Source organism: Podarcis melisellensis, assembly GCF_964234715.1.
Source record: "Podarcis melisellensis genome assembly, chromosome: 7".
Classification (NCBI taxonomy): domain Eukaryota; kingdom Metazoa; phylum Chordata; class Lepidosauria; order Squamata; family Lacertidae; genus Podarcis; species Podarcis melisellensis.
Genome location: NC_138539.1, coordinates 56964500 through 56982507, shown reverse-complemented (window position 1 = coordinate 56982507; position 18008 = coordinate 56964500). Strand labels below are relative to the sequence as shown.

Below are 18008 nucleotides of genomic sequence, written 5' to 3'. Positions count from 1 at the left end.
AGTTATACTTGTTCATGTAAATAAAGAAAGCAATGCTAGTTGGATGCAAGAGAGTCCTTGTGATTGTATTTGGAACACCAATGCATGATATGTATCAATGCCTTAAGAACCTTTTATTTTTAAATCTTAGCCCATCTTTATGAATAACCAGTTTTTCACCTAGAATTTTCTTTTCAAACAAAAATGCTCCTGAAACACATCTGAGAATACTGTGAGATGTTTTCACTGGAGTGCAGTACTCTGCTGGCTTTTATCTCATCCCCTCCTATACATTTCGAAGTACTATTTCCGGTGTCATTCCAAGAATCCAGGGGAAAGCCAAAGAAACTGATAAGCCAGTATCTTAGTTTGCAGTACATCCACATTGTTTTGATATGCAGAAACTTGCTGAGTTCCACAAGAAGGAAATGGTTCATGCTACAGTTGTGGCTTGTTTAGTTTGTGGTGAGGTACTGAGGCTCTGCACATTAATTCTTTACCCCATAGGTCCCCCCTTCTCTCTTCCACCTTAAATCCCCTCTTATGGCTTCATATATGATCCCTCTTTGCATTCTGACACTTGCAACCAGTGCCATAACCAGTTTCTAGAAAAAGAGGTGCTGGAACTCACCATGAACACCTCCCTCCTTCTCTTAGAATGGCAATTGCACTCACCTGAAAGGAGCCAGAATTGAGTTCAGCAAGTTCCAGCTAAAAAAAAGAGCTGCTCATAATTTTTCCTGGAGCTTGATGCTCAACTCCTGCTTTCTCATCTCCCTGTGAAGAATTTCAGCAGGAAGGACGTCAGCCCAAGAAATCATTTTAATTATGATTCATAACTGAAAGAATGTGTTTTTTGGTTAGGTTTAAGAATCTCATGGGAACCTCATTAAATTTGATACTGTTTGTTTAAAATTTGTGTCATCCAGGCAGCCTTTGTGGCAGAGAATAAGAATGTAAATAACATTCTGACTTAGCCAAAGCTGGGTGTAAACAAATGCTTATTTTTAGTTTCCTGTCCTTTTGGATAAATAGTTTCATATTACTCACCAAATTAAGATAGCTGGAAATCACAGCTTCCAATCCATAGTCCTGTGGGAAAACTTACTTAGCATTTTTTCCTCAAGGCCAGAATATTTTTATGGTAAACTCCAGTACAGTCATACCTTGGAAGTTGAACAAAATCCGTTCCGGAAGTCTGTTTGACTTCCAAAACGTTTGAAAACCAAAGAGCGGCTTCTGATTGGCTGCAGGAGCTTCCTGCAGCCATTTGGAAGCCACAGAAGCCCCGTCAGACATTCGGTTTCCAAAAGAACATTCAAAAACTGGAACATTCACTTCCAGGTTTTGATCGTTCGGGAGCCAATTTGTTCGGGAGCCAAGGCATTTGAGATCCAAGGTACGACTGTACTTAATTAAAAGAAATGGACAAGAATCATGCTGGTTTCTGATTTATATTCTAAGCATGTATATGTGATGTATATTTGAGGGCAGCATAGGAAAACTAGCCACTCACAATAGGTGAAGAAACGGCTGTGCAATCACCTATAGGAGTCAGCTGCTCTGTAAAATGATTTCTGCAATGTAAGTACTCAACATGCATTCTTAGTGCTACATCTGAAGATAATGAGTGGTCCAAGCATTGGTGTCTGCTTCATGGTGCTTCATTGTGAAGAAGTTTGGTTGATTTGTACATTTTCCACCAGGTTACATCAAAGTTTGGAACACTGAGAACCATGTATGGAAGTGCCATTTATTTGTTTATACTGTTGTAGGCCTGCAATATCTGGGATTTTGCAGAATGCCATAGGTGGTGAAGGTGTCAGGTGTGTACTTTTTGTCTCTTACCCTAACCATTTTTTGCTGGAATAGTGAATTTGGGGGGAGGATGGAAGAGATTTCTGATGTTGCTTAGGCTACAACCAGTGCTCTTTTTTCCTCTCTAGTAAAATAGTTGCCGGTAGTCACAATGAAATTGTTACAGTAAGTGCCACACTTTTTAATAACAAAAAAGAGAGGTGCCGTTACTGCATACCCTTGAGTGTACCCCATGGGAAAAAGCACTGACTACAACTATAACCATCCCTGACCATTGGCCAAGGGGGCTGGGGCTGATGGGAATTGGAGCCACAAATTCTCCATCCCTGGCATTCACATAGCTCAACCAGAGGCACCAAATTTTCCAGTGCTTTATTTTCCAGTGGAAACCCCAATTTTTTAAGTCCATTACTGAGAATGAATACTTGCCAAATTGAAAAAAAGCCAGCTCATTTTTCCTCACTCAAAACATTTTCTATATAATTGTGCTCACCTGTTTTAAAAAATTAGCCTGTAATTATTGCCACGTCTCAGTAAAGGTGTGCCTCCTATTGTGCAGATGGCGGAACTGGGTAAATCAAAGGTAAGACTAGCTAGCCTTTTAAACTCTGGCCAGTTTTCAGGATCTGCTTTTTTACTTTGTTTTTATAATTCAGAATGCAACTCTTTAAGTATGGACATGCACTGATAACCCTGAGAAAGATATCCTACATGAAGCCGCTGGGAGAGATCATCAGGGGGTTTGGGTTGGGTGTTCATTAATATGCGGATGATACCCAGCTCTACCTGTCTTTTAAATCAGAAGTGAAGGTCCTGTGTGAGTGTCTGGAGGCGGTTGAAGGATGGATGGTGGCTAACAGATTGAGGTTGAATCCTGACAAGACAGAAGTGCTGTTCTTGGGGGACAGGGGGCAGGCTGGTGTGGAGGACTTCCTGGTCCTGAATGGGGTAACTGTGCCCCTGAAGGACCAGGTACGCAGCCTGGGAGTCATTTTGGACTCACAGCTGTCCATGGAGACGCAGGTCAATTCTGTGTCCAGGGCAGCTGTCTACCAGCTCCATCTAGTATTCAGGCTGAGACCCTACCTGCCTGCAGACTGTCTTGCCAGAGTGGTGCATGCTTTAGTTATCTCCTGCTTGGACTACTGCAATGCGCTCTACGTGGGGCTACCTTTGAAGGTGACTCGGAAACTGCAATTAATCCAGAATGCGGCAGCTAGACTGGTGACTGGGAATGGCCGCTGAGACCGTATAACACCGGTTCTGAAAGATCTACATTGGCTCCCAGTACGCTTCCGAGCACAATTCAAAGTGTTGGTGCTGACCTTTAAAGCCCTAAAAGGCCTTGGTCCTGTATATTTGAAGGAGCGTCTCTACCCCCATTATCCAGCCCGGACACTGAGGTCCAGCACCAAAGGCCTTCTGGCGGTTCCCTTGCTGCGAGAAGTGAGGTTACAGAGAACCAGGCAGAGGGCCTTCTCGGTGGTGGCGCCTGTCCTGTGGAGCACCCTCCCAGCAGATGTCAAAGCAATAAGCAACTATTTTATTTTTAAAAGACAACTGAAGACAACTGTTTAGAATTTTTTTATGTTTGATGCTGTACTGTTTTTAATATTCTGTTGGAAGCCAGCCAGAGTGGCTGGGGAAACCCAGCCAGATGGACAGGGTATAATTATTATTATTATTATTATTATTATTATTATTATTATTATTATTATTATTATTTCCATATAATAGTTCCTATGTGACTTTTCTGCACACACTGCATAATGGGGAGAATGCCCTTAGTAAGGATCCCAAAAAGCAAAGCAAAATAAATATGTTGTTCCCCTTTCCCCAATGCATATTACCTAATTTGGCAGTTGTGCTGCTTTTACCTCATTCTAAATCTAGCCACGTTCTCTGTCCTTTGCCAGTGAACTGAATCTATGCTTTTGTAGTTATCTTAAAAACGTTGACCTGTCTCCAGAAACTTGTTTTTTGTGTGGGTTAGAAACTGTCAATTTTATTTATATATCTTACAAACAAGTTACAGACTTTAAAGGGCCTCTTTTTGTTTAGCACTGTTTATGGTTAACGAACTTAAAATATTTTTATTACAAATCTACCGCTATGTAAGAGGAAATCAACAAAAATCATTTTGAAAACAACAACAGGAAAAGAAAGTGTCATTCTGCTTTCGGCAAAGTCTTTGAAACCTGTAGTTGCCTCAAGCTGTGGCTTCGCTATAGAAGAGTGTCTGATAGGAAAAGATGAAAGCTTTCCCTGGTTTTTGCTTTTCTAAATGTGATTGATGTTCAGAGGGTCAGGCTGGTTGCTTTTATGCATTCCCATTAAAACATTTCCTGACAGTTTTAAAAGGTCTTTTAACTGAAATGGTAATTTTCTGCCATCAACCACTGGTTGTCTAAATCTCTTTAAAAGAACTTTTGTAGAGCAGAGCTAATGGTATTAGTTTGGATTCAGGCTAAGAGAGTTGAACTTGTCCCATTGATTTCAATGGGACACCAGCTAGTCATGGCTTGACTTAAATTCATCTGCCTGCTTCTGTGCATTCAGTTATGTCTCGTATTACTTGTTGGTGTTGAGGACAGACTTTCCATAATCTCCTCCCTTTCATGGGCGATTTGTGATCAGCACAATCTCTGCTGACAGAGCCATACATTTGTATTGCCTGCAGTTGCAGGGGTAGTGGGTTAATAATGTTTGTTTTGGAGGGCTGTCCCGCAGTTCCTACAAAGACAACCTTTTCTATAAAAGCCTTGGTTTAACCTCAAGAAAACATATTTAACACTACTTATAGGGGCAGATATTTTACACTTCACTGTTTGGCAGTGTAGTCAATTTTTTCAAACTCGTGCAATTGGGATTTGGTAAATCTTGTAGTTTTTTTAAAAGGATAAGCGAGAATTTGATTGACACATTTTTAGCAACAGTTTTTATCTGACACAGAAGCTTTTGTACTCTGACACATTCAACTTTCACAAGCTAAGAAGATGGTTTGAAATTTGGAACACTAAAGAGACAGTGGTTTTGATTGGGGTGATAGGTTGTTGGGAATTTTTGTAGTTTTGCTTTTATTTTGATGAAGCTAATAATAATAATAATAATAATAATAATAATAATAATAATAATAATAATAATAATACTAGTGGTGGTGGTGGAGGAAGATGATCCCCAAACAACCCATTGTACTATTTAAAGAAGCCTTTAGATTCATCAGGGTTTTATTATTATTTTATTTTTTGTTTCTTTGCATTTCAGTTTCTGTGCATCTGGTCAGCTCTAGTCCACAAAAGCTTATGCTAAGATACATTTATTAGCCTTTAAGGTGTTTCAGAAAAGTCTTTTAAAAAAAGAACCAGCAACAGACCTCAGTTACCATTCTGGTAATTAATCCATGTTTATTAAGCTAGCTAGAAACATTAGCCTCCTTTAGCCTCAGTGCTAATTTTCAGTTGTACAATTGGCGTTATCTACTTCCCAAGTTGAAATTTAATTAACAGATTTGCAAAAAGCAAGTCAGACCGGTAACAAAAATTGTAATATTGGGCAGCATTACCAAGATACAAACATGTACCAGGTAAGTGACTGCTTTTATATTGTATCATCAGGCATGTTTCACTAGTCACTCCACCCTGTGTTTACAGGCCACAGAGAAATTGAACACTTCAATAACTAGATGGATTTTCCTTCACAAAGTGATTCCCAGTAATGATGTAATCCTGATACCCGCCAAGTTCGTTTGTCCTTCTATTCTGCATCTGAGTTAATAGGATTTTTAGTGTATGCCAAGACAAGTTGGCACGTCTTCAGAAAGTGATACGACCTCTCCTCCAATTACCTTTTAAGCTCGTTGATTAAACTCTGGTTATATCTTCCAAGTGTCATGAATGTGTGATTTGTCTTTTATTAAAAAGTCTTCCCAGTCTGTACCTTGAATGACGAAGCATGAATATGGTAAATGGTGAGCTCAAAGTTCACTCTTTAGATGTAGTGCATAGTTCAGAAATAGGAGTCATGTGAACAATTACCTGATAAAGTATAGTGAGCTAGTCGGTAGAACACACAATGCATTGTGGATGCCACCTGCTGTGTAGAAACTCAATATTTCTTACTGGAACTGACTATAAAACAGTGCTTTCAAATAAGAGATTTCTTGGAGCATACCTGACATTGATTCACTCTGAAAAATAAAGAGCAAACCAAGAGTCACAACTACACTTAAAACCCTAGATTTCTCAATTATTATTTTTCTGGGCAACAATCACTTTTGTACCAAGGAAGGCACCCCCCCCATCCCTCAAAAAAGAGGATCAGAATAAACCTGACATCACTTTTCCATTGCCTGAATTAAGAGACACCAAAGAAGACACACAAAAAGCTTGCAAATAACCCCGGAAGTCCTTTCTTCATGTTCAGGCCATTTTGGGCTCGTTTGTCTGGTTTGTATGATTCTAATTTAGATCTGACTTCACTCTTTGGCTTAAAACACTGAAAGGCAGAAACAGGCTCATATCTCACAAAGCCTTCCTCTCCCCCCAAATAGTGCCTGTGCCTTTAGTTTCATATCTTTCATTCATTCAAATGGGCTAGCAATTTTTTTTTTATTTTTTATTTAAAAAGAGCTCAGAATCTTGTGCCTATGCTGGCTCTGGGCCCAGTACAGATATACCTGCTAAACCTACCTTTCTGCAGCTATTACTGGAATAGAAAGTTATGTTAGTACTGTGGTAGCTGCATGCTCTAGATCAGGCACCCCCCCAAACTCGGGCCTCCAGGTGTTTGGGGACTACAACTCCCATCATCCCTAGCTAACAGGACCAGCGGTCAGGGATGATGGGAATTGTAGTCCCAAAGCATCTGGAGAGCCGAGTTTGGGGGTACCTGTTCTAGATGCTGACTCCCATTTTAATTAAAAGAACTACAACCCATCTTTAGTAGAACTCCCTGTTACTTTTGAAGGGCAAACAGAAGCATGTTAAACTTTTACATAACTCTTTTCAGCTTTAACTGGCTGGGAGAGACATCTGGAAAGCTGTGGTGGTGAGAGCATTTGCATACCCACAGAGACGTTAGACCTTTGGTCTTCAACCAGTGGGTTGGGACAAACAGGTGGTTTGTGAGGCTATTCCAGGTAGGTCATGGTAAATGTGTTGCTGCCGTGTTGGACTCCAGTTAAAGCTGACCAAACCAAAGGAGCGCTATATGTGGCATCTGAGCTAGAACACATTCTTCTGATGAGGCACTCATTCTATCAATTTCCATGAGAGTTGCAAGAACCTTTTTCAATAAGAGAGATTTCTGTCCCGCCATATGCCCCACCTTTCTATGCCTGCGGCAGGGAAGATCTCTGTGGAGTGTAAAGACTCTGTTCACTTTCTTGATACAGTGGTACCTCAGGTTACAGACGCTTCAGGTTACAGATTCCTCTAACCCAGAAATAGTACCTCGGGTTAAGAACTTGGCTTCAGGATGAGAACAGAAATCGTGTGGCGGCAGCAGTGGGAGGCCCCATTAGCTAAAGTGGTACCTCAGGTTAAGAAAAGCTTCAGGTTAAGAACGGACCTCCAGAATGAATTAAGTTCTTAACCCGATATACCGCTGTACTTTCTATGGCTTTCTAGACTTCTCCAAAAAATGGAATTATGCCGAGAACTAGAATTCAGAAGTGTCTACTGCAGTAGGTAGCTTGGTTGCTCAGTGGCTGCCGTCATGAGAGTATCTGGGGCCCTAGAAGGTGATGACAGAAGTCTGGCTGCAGGACGTGAGAGTTATAAGGAGCAGGGGTGTCACATCATCCTCATTCCCATGTGGCACAGACTGAATTGGCCTGATCTGCGAGCCATAGATTGGGACCACTGGTCAGATCCAGGAATATGGGCAAGAGAGAACAGCAAATGGCAGTGCAAGAAGGTAGGAAGGCAGAAAGACATGAGCAGGTAACACAGAAAGACAGAAAAGTGATGAAAGTAGAAGGACGTGAGAGAAGAGACAGAAGATGAGTGACAGTTGAATCCTTCTGGAAGTAATGGATACTTATTTTTTGGTAAGAAAACGCAAGCATAATGGTGTGATGATAACTTGTCCTCTTTCTCAACATCAAAGAATGTTGAAAACAATGCTGAAACTCTGGTTTGAGCTGTGGTTCAGAAAATTCTATTCATGTTTCCAACTGTTGCCCAGTTTTCTGAGAAAGATAAAACAGTAAAGTTTTGCTTTTATCGAAGCAGATATTCTGCAACATGTACAACAGTTTATTGAAAGATTCGGTGCCCATCTTCTTCACAATCTGTGTGAGGAAATACAGTGGATACAATCATCATTCACTATGGACGCAGAGTTACTAGAATTAAGATACGAATTACAGTAACACTTCCTTGAGCTTTCTTGTAACACAACCTTAAAAGTGCAATATCAGCAACTAACATTACCAAAGTTTTGGATTTCATTCAGTTAGTAAAGAATATCCAGAATTGGCAACTGTAGCAATCATCCACCTGCTACCATTTGGTACCACCTATCATTGTTAGTTGCTATAGCGCACCAAGACTTTGTTGTGTTTTACTTGTGAACAAGTAAAGTGCCAGTGCCCTGTTTGGCTGCAAAGTGAGTCATTCTATTTGTGGATGAATTGAGGGGAAAGAAAGGAAGCCTTGTTGCTGTCATTGTATTGTGGGAACTGGAGAAACGAAGCAAACCATAATTGGATATTTGCTTTTTCCTAATGTCAGCCATCTTCAGCATTGTGCCTCCCAGATGTTTTAGACTGAAACTCTCCCGATTCCTAACCATTGGCACTGCTGGCTGGGGCTGATTGGAGTTGTAAGCTGATGGATGGCTGCCTTATGTTTTCTCTTGGAAGTCTGTCTTGAAAGGCATCGAATTTAAAACTTTGGTGCATTTGTACTAACTTAAATAGAAATTTCTTAACATGGAAAATGTGTAAACCTCATATTTACATCCTTTTCAGCCATGTATCCAGTGCAGCAGTGAAGAATGTGATGAGCATTATCTTTGTCTTGGCCAGTTTTTTGGTCTGGGAAAGACCTTAACTGTGATCTTGCAGGCTATCTGAAAGTACACCATTGATCTACTGTTAACCAGATATCTGGTTCATGTCACGTAAGAACGGGAGAGTTTATTCTGATCGAAACAAGTTGCAGCCAAAAATATTTTGTTGTGCCTCTTTGCCGTTGATCACACAATGTTCTAGTAAAAAAAAATTGTTTACAGTCTGACTTTTGTGCTGTTTAATCACTAGATTTAAGTTTGCTTAATCAATACCAGCTGGTTTTCAAATCTGTACTCAGATTGTTGTGCGTAAACAGTGCTTGAGTCTATGATATGATGACTTCAAGAGCTGGAAGGAACTGTGCTACAGAAACTACTGTAAAACATATTTATGAAAGAAATGAAAAATCTTCATGAAAACTTTAAATGCTATGGGGATTCTAGCCTATAGAAAGATAATTTCCCTTTACCATTATTTATTTATTGGAGATCTATACTGCCTTTCTGCCAAGGCAGTATAAAATGAAGGATGACCAGACTCCTCTCAGGCCAACTGGGAGCTGATGGCATGTGCCCTCCCTGGCTCTGGAGTATCTTCCTGCAGGGCACAGTGCCAAAATGTTAGCCATTGAAGACAGAAAAAGGACCAGGAATGCTAGAAGACTTTGATTAAGTTTCTTGCTGTTACTAGTGATCCTGTCCCTGGGGAAGAGGCCTGATTATGAAATCAACATTCCCACTGACATCCTTGTATTTTAACAAGCTCTTGTGTTGAACCTGCATAAGCAGATGTCTTTTCTTCTACTTTTTAATGATTTCTAAATTTATTATGTAGAAGAGTGAATTGGTGGACTTTCTATGGATTATTTCTAGGAAAATACCAAACCTCATTCGTTTTGTTAGTCCTGTAATGCTGGAAAAATAAGATAGGTTCTTTGGCTCGAGTACTGACTATTTTATAGACTTAACAACAAAAGGGTGCTTAGAATAATTACTCTATTCTTCACTTATTGAACATTCAGTTTCCACTTAAATTCTCATATGCTGACTTCATGCCTCCTCCACAATATTTTAAGCTCAGCAAGTCTGTCATTCAGCAACCTGGTATGGTTTGTAAAATACTGACACTGACATCTACAATCGGAGAAAAATAAGGAATTGGGTGAGGGAAAATACTGAATAAGCAAAATATATTGCTGGACTCCTTTTTGTATAGAACCAAAACTGCATACTGTGTGCACGAGAGTATTTTTCAGTCTTACCTGCTAGTGAAACTGTCAGTTGTTTACAGATCTAGATAGAAAGTTAGCGAAGTAGGCAAGGAACTAAATATAAACCCATCATTAATATCTGCCTGGTCCTCAGTAAAATGTATACTTGACTCGTCTTATGGAAAACAACTGTGATTTTGGTTCTGTATGCACACACTTCAAATACATATTCACAACTACATACAATTCTTAAAACTCGTCAATAATAAAGCAACAATGCAGTCATTTATGGTGGTCTCCCATTTAAAAAAAAGAGAGAAAAGAGAAAATTGGGACCCGAAAAAGTACGAGTATGACATGTATGAGGCTACAGCCCATGTTGCTGCTTCACTTACTTGTTTTTACCTCTCTTTTTAGGTCAAGTGCTCACAAGGAAGCTTATATTTAAAATGTTATAAGCAATGTCATACTTGTTATAACTGTGCATTAGTTCTCTGGTTACCTTCAAGTACAGGAATGCAACTTTTAGCCCGCATAATAATATTGTGTGCCTGGAATAAGTTTTAAGAAATAGAAATCTGAATGTCTCATATCTTTGTACAGAAAGAAACAGATGTATCCGAAAAGATGGAGGAAAAAGTTTTCTGTTACTAGTTCTATGATTTGTAGAGGGATCATGTTTTTGCATGCAAGAAGCTCCCATGTTCAGTTTCTGAAATATTCAGTTAAAGGATCACATGGGGCTGGGAATAGCCTCTGTCTGAGAGTTGCTTCTTACACAATTCTATGCTGGGTAGACCAGAGATCTCACTTGATTTAACGAAATCAGGAAAAAAATACATAAAGTTAAATATTCAGGTGATCTTAAGAGCCAACTCCTAACGACCAAGGTCCCTTCCCCCCCCAAAAAAAAATTATTTGAGGGGCCTGGACATTACCATTCAAATTCATCAACATTGTCATTTAAATGGTGTATGTTATCAATAATTGTGATCAATTATGTGGGGTGGGGCTTACCTGAGGCCCCCCCCCATTTTATTCAAGTTGGCACCCCTGCAGGTGATTACAGACTCTGGAAGGCCACCTTAGTCTAATCTTTCTTAAAGATGGATCTTCTCTCTAACAATCTCTTCACAGAATAATCTTGGCAATTCATGTGGAACATATATTCTAAAATGATGCTGAGGCTCAAACCTGTATTTTGTGATGCAGAACCGTTGCTTCAGCCACAGATGTTGGGGCTTACTCAGAGTGGCTTGGATGCACGGTATAAGTCAAAAGCATAGTCATTTCCACATTTGCCTGGTAGAAATTTGCTGCGGCTGTATCCAGATTAACAGCCAGCGGAAGTTCCCCTTTGAATAAAAAGTACACCCAGCTGGATGTGGGAATGACTGCCCATTTGGCTGAAAGCGTTGCTTCACAGTTGAGAGAGAAGCTTGCTATGTAAATACTCTAAAGCAGTATTCATTCTTACTGCTCCCATTCATGGGTTGAGGCCTGTGCACCAATTGCATTGGTACTTGTGCTACTTGCATGTCAAGTTATCTAGGCTGAAATCCTGATCTCAGAGACGTTTGACAAAGTTCCACTCCATTTTAAATGGCATAGGATCACAGTCTCTTTTTAAATTTGCACAGGCAGCCTACATTAGATTGGCACCAATGCCAGCAGCAGCCAAGTGCTTTTGTACTAAAGGTGCAAACCAATACAATCCCTCTGGTAAGCAGATATGAAAGGCAAATCCTTAGTCTAGACAAAGCCTTAGTGTGTTTTCACCTTGGATTTGTGCCAAGGGGAAATGGGCAGGCATAAGCTAATTTATTTGAAAGATAGACATGGGTGATGAGAACTTTTTCTATCCCATTTAGGGGGGTGTTGAATAGGAGCAGCAGAATGAAATGTGATGTCTTTGGGTGATAGAGGAGGGTTAGCATAGACGTTCTTGTCACCTTCTGGAATTTTTAAGACTAGAATGACAACATGGGGTGAGGAGACAGTTTTCCACAAGCTGTAAACATACTTGATTGAAATAGGTGGAGAATCAGTAGTGTTGCTCCAAGGATAAATTGAGTTTCAAGCTGCCACTCCGATCTTGATGCATAGATAATAAGAAATCACTTAGTTAGAAATTATCCAGTGCTAAGGATGCAAGCAAAAATGGTAATGTGTCTCATCTAAAACACATATGATGATAAAAACTAAAATAGTTCTGAAGCAAGTAAAATAAGATAGATATAGATTCACATAGGTAGCCGTGTTGGTCTGACGCAGTCAAAATAAATAAAAGAATTAAATTGTCCAGTAGCACCTTAGAGACCAGCTACGTTTGTTCTGGGTATAAGCTTTTGTGTGCAGGCAGAAGTGTGTTCTGAAGAAGTGTGCATGCACACAAAAGCTTATACCCAGAACAAATTTAGTTGGTCTCTAAGGTGCTACTGGACAATTTTTTAATTTATTAAGATAGATATAGGTAATACTCCAATGCAATTTCAGTGAACCTTGAGTTTCAAGATTAGCAATGTAATCTAGGCATGTCCACTCAGAAGTAAGTCCTATTCAGTTCAATGGGACTTATTCTTGGGTAAGCATGTATAGAAGTCCTATTATAAGCCTCCGGTTGAAAACTGCACCTTTGTGACTTGCTCAGGAATAAAGAACCTCCTGGCACATAGCAAATGGTTCAAAGAGAACTTGCTGCAAGACAGACCCAAAAAAGAAAATAACAGAACACCACTAGTAATCACATACAGCTCCCAAGTTAAAACAGTTCAATGCATCTTCAGAGATCTACAACCTCTCCTAGACAATGACAGTTCTCTTCCTCAAACTGTGGGAGGAGGACCTTTCATTGCCTACAGACAGCCACCCAATCTTAAACAATTCCTCATTCACAATAATACAACAACCAGACTTAACGTGGACAGTGGTACCAGAGCCTGCAATAAACCCAGATGCCAACTTTGCTGCCACATACACCTGGACAACACCATTCCTGGCCCCAACAACATCAGACATACCATCTCAGGACTATTTAATTGCTCATCTTCTAATATTGTGTATGCCAACAGTGCCCTTCAGCTCTCTATATTGGGCAAACAGGCCAAACCCTACGCCAAACGATAAATGGACATAAATCTGACATCAGAAATCACAAGACAGAGAAACCAGTAGGAGAACACTTTAATCTCCCAGGACATTCTGTACAAGATCTCAAAGTTGCTGTCTTATTACAAAAGAATTTCAGAAATAGACTGGAAAGAGAAGTTGCTAATTGCAACTTATTACCAAACTTAAAACCATGGAGAGACCTGGTCTGAATAGAGACATTGGATTCTTATCTCATTATACATGATAAAGCTATTTTTTGCCATCTCACCCCTTGCTTTTTCCTGTAAGACCAATTGCAGTCGTTAATAGTCATCAGCAGGTTTACCACACCTATCAGCCAATCACCCATTCCCACCACCCTTCTGAGTAATACCCTTCCCCACCCTCTCACTATATATAAGGGTCTGATGATTTCTGTTTTAGTGTATCTAAAGAAGTGTGCATACACACAGAAGCTCATACCAATAACAAACTTAGTTGGTCTCTAAGGTACTATTGGAAGGATTTTTTTAAATTTTGGTTCAAAGATTGTACTACTTCTGTGCAAGAAAAAAACACGTGATTAAGAAAAGCATGTAGTATTCAAAAGTCAAAAGGAAAGGTAGTAAATTGGGAATTGAGGGGGGAGCTGAATAATGTAATATAAGGAAGCTGTGGTGCTACAGTGAAATGTATTGTTCTGACCATTACAGTTTTTATAGCATTGCCAAAAGTGATAAGCGCATCAATAAATTTTATATGCATATGCTTTTTATTATGGCTTATTCAATACATTGGGTTGTGTTGAAATGACATATGTATTGCCTTTAGTAAAACATTTGCAGGATTTTTTCACAACAGGAATGAAACTATTAATAAAATAATTAAGTTTTTTATTTTCTAGAAAATTGAAAAATGTAAGCATGCAATACATTTTTAAGATCTAAACTGAGAGTTCATGAAATGCAGGGGGAAGTAGTGCAAAACACAGCACAAGCCCTTTTCCAATTTCCCAGTGATTTTACTGGTTCTGAATTGCACTATAAACTCCTATTCATGCTGCCTGTGATATCCCTATAGGCAATGAATTTTTAATTAATTAAACAATTTATATACTACGATTGTGAGCGGTGTATGGAGATTACAATACAGAAAAGGTAAAAAAAATCAGTTATTGCTATAAAACCAGACCAGTTAAAATGCCTTCTAGAATAATTTAAAAAAAAGTCTTCATTGAGTGTCAGGAGTTCAAGAGGGAAAAGGTCTGTCTGACCTCGACCAGAAGGGATTTCCATAAAATTGGGCCCACAGTACTGATCACTGGTGGATCGTGCACCTGAACCAGAAAGCATCACTAACAGTGGTCTTCACAGACTTCACTGATCAGGCAGGGATATGAGAGATTAGGCAGTGCTTGAGGAATCCTGGACTCTAGTTAAGAGCCTTGCAAATTAATACAAGGACCTTGAACTTGGACCAGTGCAAGCATAGGCAGCCAGTGCAAGTTTTTAAGCACTGGGGTTCTAGCAATTATCTGTTCTCGTCAACAGTCAGTTGCCATCCTCCAGACGTCTTCTGGAAGAGGCACACAAAGAAGGGCCTCAGGGTCCGGTTCAGTTCATATGAGGAGAGGCAGTACTTGAGGTATTGAGGTCCTGAGCTGTTAAAGGCTTTATAGGTCAAAACCAGCACTATGCATTGGGTCCGGAAACTAATTGGCAGCCAGTGCATTCGGGCCAGGATTGGCGCTATATGCTCAAACTGTCTCTCCCCCCTTCCTCTGTTTTCTCTCCATGCATAACAACTGTGTGAAGGAGAGAGAGATAAGTTTGAAAGACTGTAAGTGGCCCAAGGTCAGCCATCAAGTTTCATGATTGAGTAGAGATTTGAACCCTGGTCACCCAAGTCCTAGTCCAACACACTAACCACTGCACCTTACTGGTTCTACATGCAAATGCACCTGAAAGCCATAATATATTTAAAAAATGAACAAGTAATGGCTCATGAATAAAGGAACAATACGTTAAAATTATTAACACAACACAGTTTTTCAGAGGCTGGAAGACAGTTTAGAGTTGATGTTGCTTAGAAAAATACACATCTAATTTACCAATGCAATTTTTTAACGGTTACCATTGGTCTTGTACCTCAAGGGCAGTTTGAAGTTTCATTGTGTGATGTTAAGCAGCTGCCTGACTGACATTTGTTGCCTCATATAAGGTTGGCATCAATAAAATATGCCATTGTGCATGCAGGTCACAGCTCATTGTTATGTGCTTGCTGGTACCTATTCAAGTCACCTTCCAAATACTCCTGGGAGCATCTAAGGACGTTACTGCATTAATTTGTCCCTATTCTGTTGTTTAAATACACACATGAGCAAAATATTTAAAATTACTTAAAAGACCTATCAATTCAAATTATTGCAGAACACTGATAGACACTTGGCCATGATGCATTTATACAGTAAACCGTTTTTGTTGCGTTTCAGTTAGGTTTAATCTTAGGGGCTCAAATATTGCACATCATGATAGGAGTCACATGTTATCCTTGCTAAGCAGTAGCAGATCCTTGTTTAGCTATGAAACAAATTACAGCTGTGCGCAGAATAATGTTGATAACTTTTGTGATAAACAGTTACTGTAATAGTAAATTGCTTGTCCTACGTTGAAGGAGATACAAAGATGCTGCTGGGAATTAAATGGGGAATTTGGTGGTTTGCCTCTGCTGAAGCAGTTGACTAACTGCTTCAGATGTGTCTGAAGCTAAGAGTCCTTAGTGTCTGTGGAGATCCTAATATTTTAACCACAGTTAAGGAATCACAAGCAAGATCATATGCTTGCCCCCTTTCTTGCAGGAAATCATACCTATGCCTATCCACTGTTAAAAGTTACATTGCTGCTTATCTTAATCATGGATGGATAAAGCTACAGTTGCTAGGGTATGCTTTTAATTTGGGGATTTGAGACTAGCTTCAAAACATTGGTGAATACAGACAACAAAAATCATAGCATCTAGGAAAAAGGTAGTGTGTGTAATACAAGAGATGAGCAATCAATTATTTTTACGTTATGATCATAGGTCGTAGAATTGCAGAGTTGGAAGAGGCCACAAGGGTCATCTAGTCCTACTCCCTGCAATTTAGGGATCTTTTGCCAAAGGTGGGGCTTGAACCCACAGCCCTGAGATTAAGAGTCTCATGCTCCACCAACTGAGCTATTCCTGGCCTTTAATGATGAGTAGACTCTCTTTCTGTGCCTCAGTTGACATATATCTAGATCTCTATCTATCTATCCCCTCTTCTCTTAGTTGACCACAGGTGGTCTAAATTTTATGTGAGTAGGTATGATTGATTACAAGAAATACTTGACAAGGTATGACTTATAAAATGCAAGATAGGCCCCTTGATGCTGTTTCCTGTGTGATCCCTTAATAGTTGACTAAAATTAACATATTTAAATGGCTCTGAAAGTGACCAAGCCTAATTTTGAAATAGAACAGAATGAAGATTCTTTAGCATTAAAGGTTCTACAATGGTTTTCCATGAATCAATAAAAAAACCACATACTTTCCATCCCTTCATGACAACCTAAAATGGTTGTTTTCATAGTGCTCTCAGACTCACTTAATTTTGTGGAAGGCAGTGTGTTGCTGTTAATAGAGCCATCTGGGAACAGGTCCAGTGTCAGCAGTTTATGCAACCTTGTGACAATGGAATAATCCTGAGGCTCATCCCATGAATGTAAAGCATGTGTGTTAAATCACTCCATAATCAGTTTTCCAATAGCTTCTCTGCAGAACTATATTTTTCATTGAAAGTTAATTAAAGTAGTTTAGAGGTATGGTATAACAACCTTCTGTCACTGAGCTCTACATATGCACCTTGTGGATTTCATAGTGGATAAATTATCCATCCCCGCTTGAAAGGGATGGCCTGGGCCACTGTGATTCTTCCTTGTTTATGCCTGATGGGTTTGTTCCCCCTGCTGGAGAGAGCATGGCATTGTCAGAGTGGAGCAGAATGTTCCCTCCCCAGTTTTAGCTATTGTAGCGTTGAATTCTTGCAGAGTGGGAACTTTATAGCAGCTATTATTAAGGGGTTTATCTTGCAGCAAGAAGAGTTGGTGCTGGGACTGGGTCTAAATTGGGTAAGTCTTCTCATGTATGAGCACAGAGGATTGTGGGAGAGTTACTTTGTACAGCAGAGGATCCTGTGTATAAAACTCATTTCAGTTGTTACTCACCTGAAGGTGGAGACTGTGTTTGGAGAGGCAAGGTTAGTCAACTGACTACCTCTTGATATGTTTGGCACCCTAAGATGCATTCATGGCTGCCTTATTACGGACATCAATGTGCACATGACTGAGGGCAAGTTCAGTGGTCTTACTCTGATCCCTTTCAATGCATGAAACTTTCCTTCTCATAACTAACATGTGACAGAGTCTTTGTACCATGCTCAGTTCCTGTGGATGACATGAATTCTTCTATTTAAAAAAATAGTTAATCTATTTTTAATATATTACCATAATGAATAGCACTTACTGCTGGCATTGTAGTTAATCTTTTCATCTTGGAAATGTTGATACTACAATCCTGTTGTTCACTTTGAAGATTCTGCAAATGTTTTGATAATCCTGGGGTCTCATGGAAACCTAATTCTCCTTAGAGATTAATAGAAAAAAGGTATTTCAAGTTGTTGGTAAATGTGGAGGGACAATTTTTTTTTTTGCAGTTTGAAAACAAAATGCACTAGTAGCTTTCAACATGCTATGGGAGCAAACTTTAATGTACCTGCTGAATATTCCCAGTAGCATCCAAGAAACTTGTCATATGACATCAACACTTTCATTGTTTCCCTGCATCATGAAAATGATGCCCAGAGCACAGTGAAGTCAT

The 18008-nt window shown here is 39.6% G+C and overlaps 1 protein-coding gene across 1 annotated transcript in view; it reads left to right on the top strand.

The window, feature by feature from the left end:
* CARMIL1 (capping protein regulator and myosin 1 linker 1) overlaps window positions 1–18008 on the top strand; it is a 123840-nt gene that overhangs the window by 30790 nt on the left and 75042 nt on the right. The gene's annotated exons all lie outside the window — the stretch shown is intronic.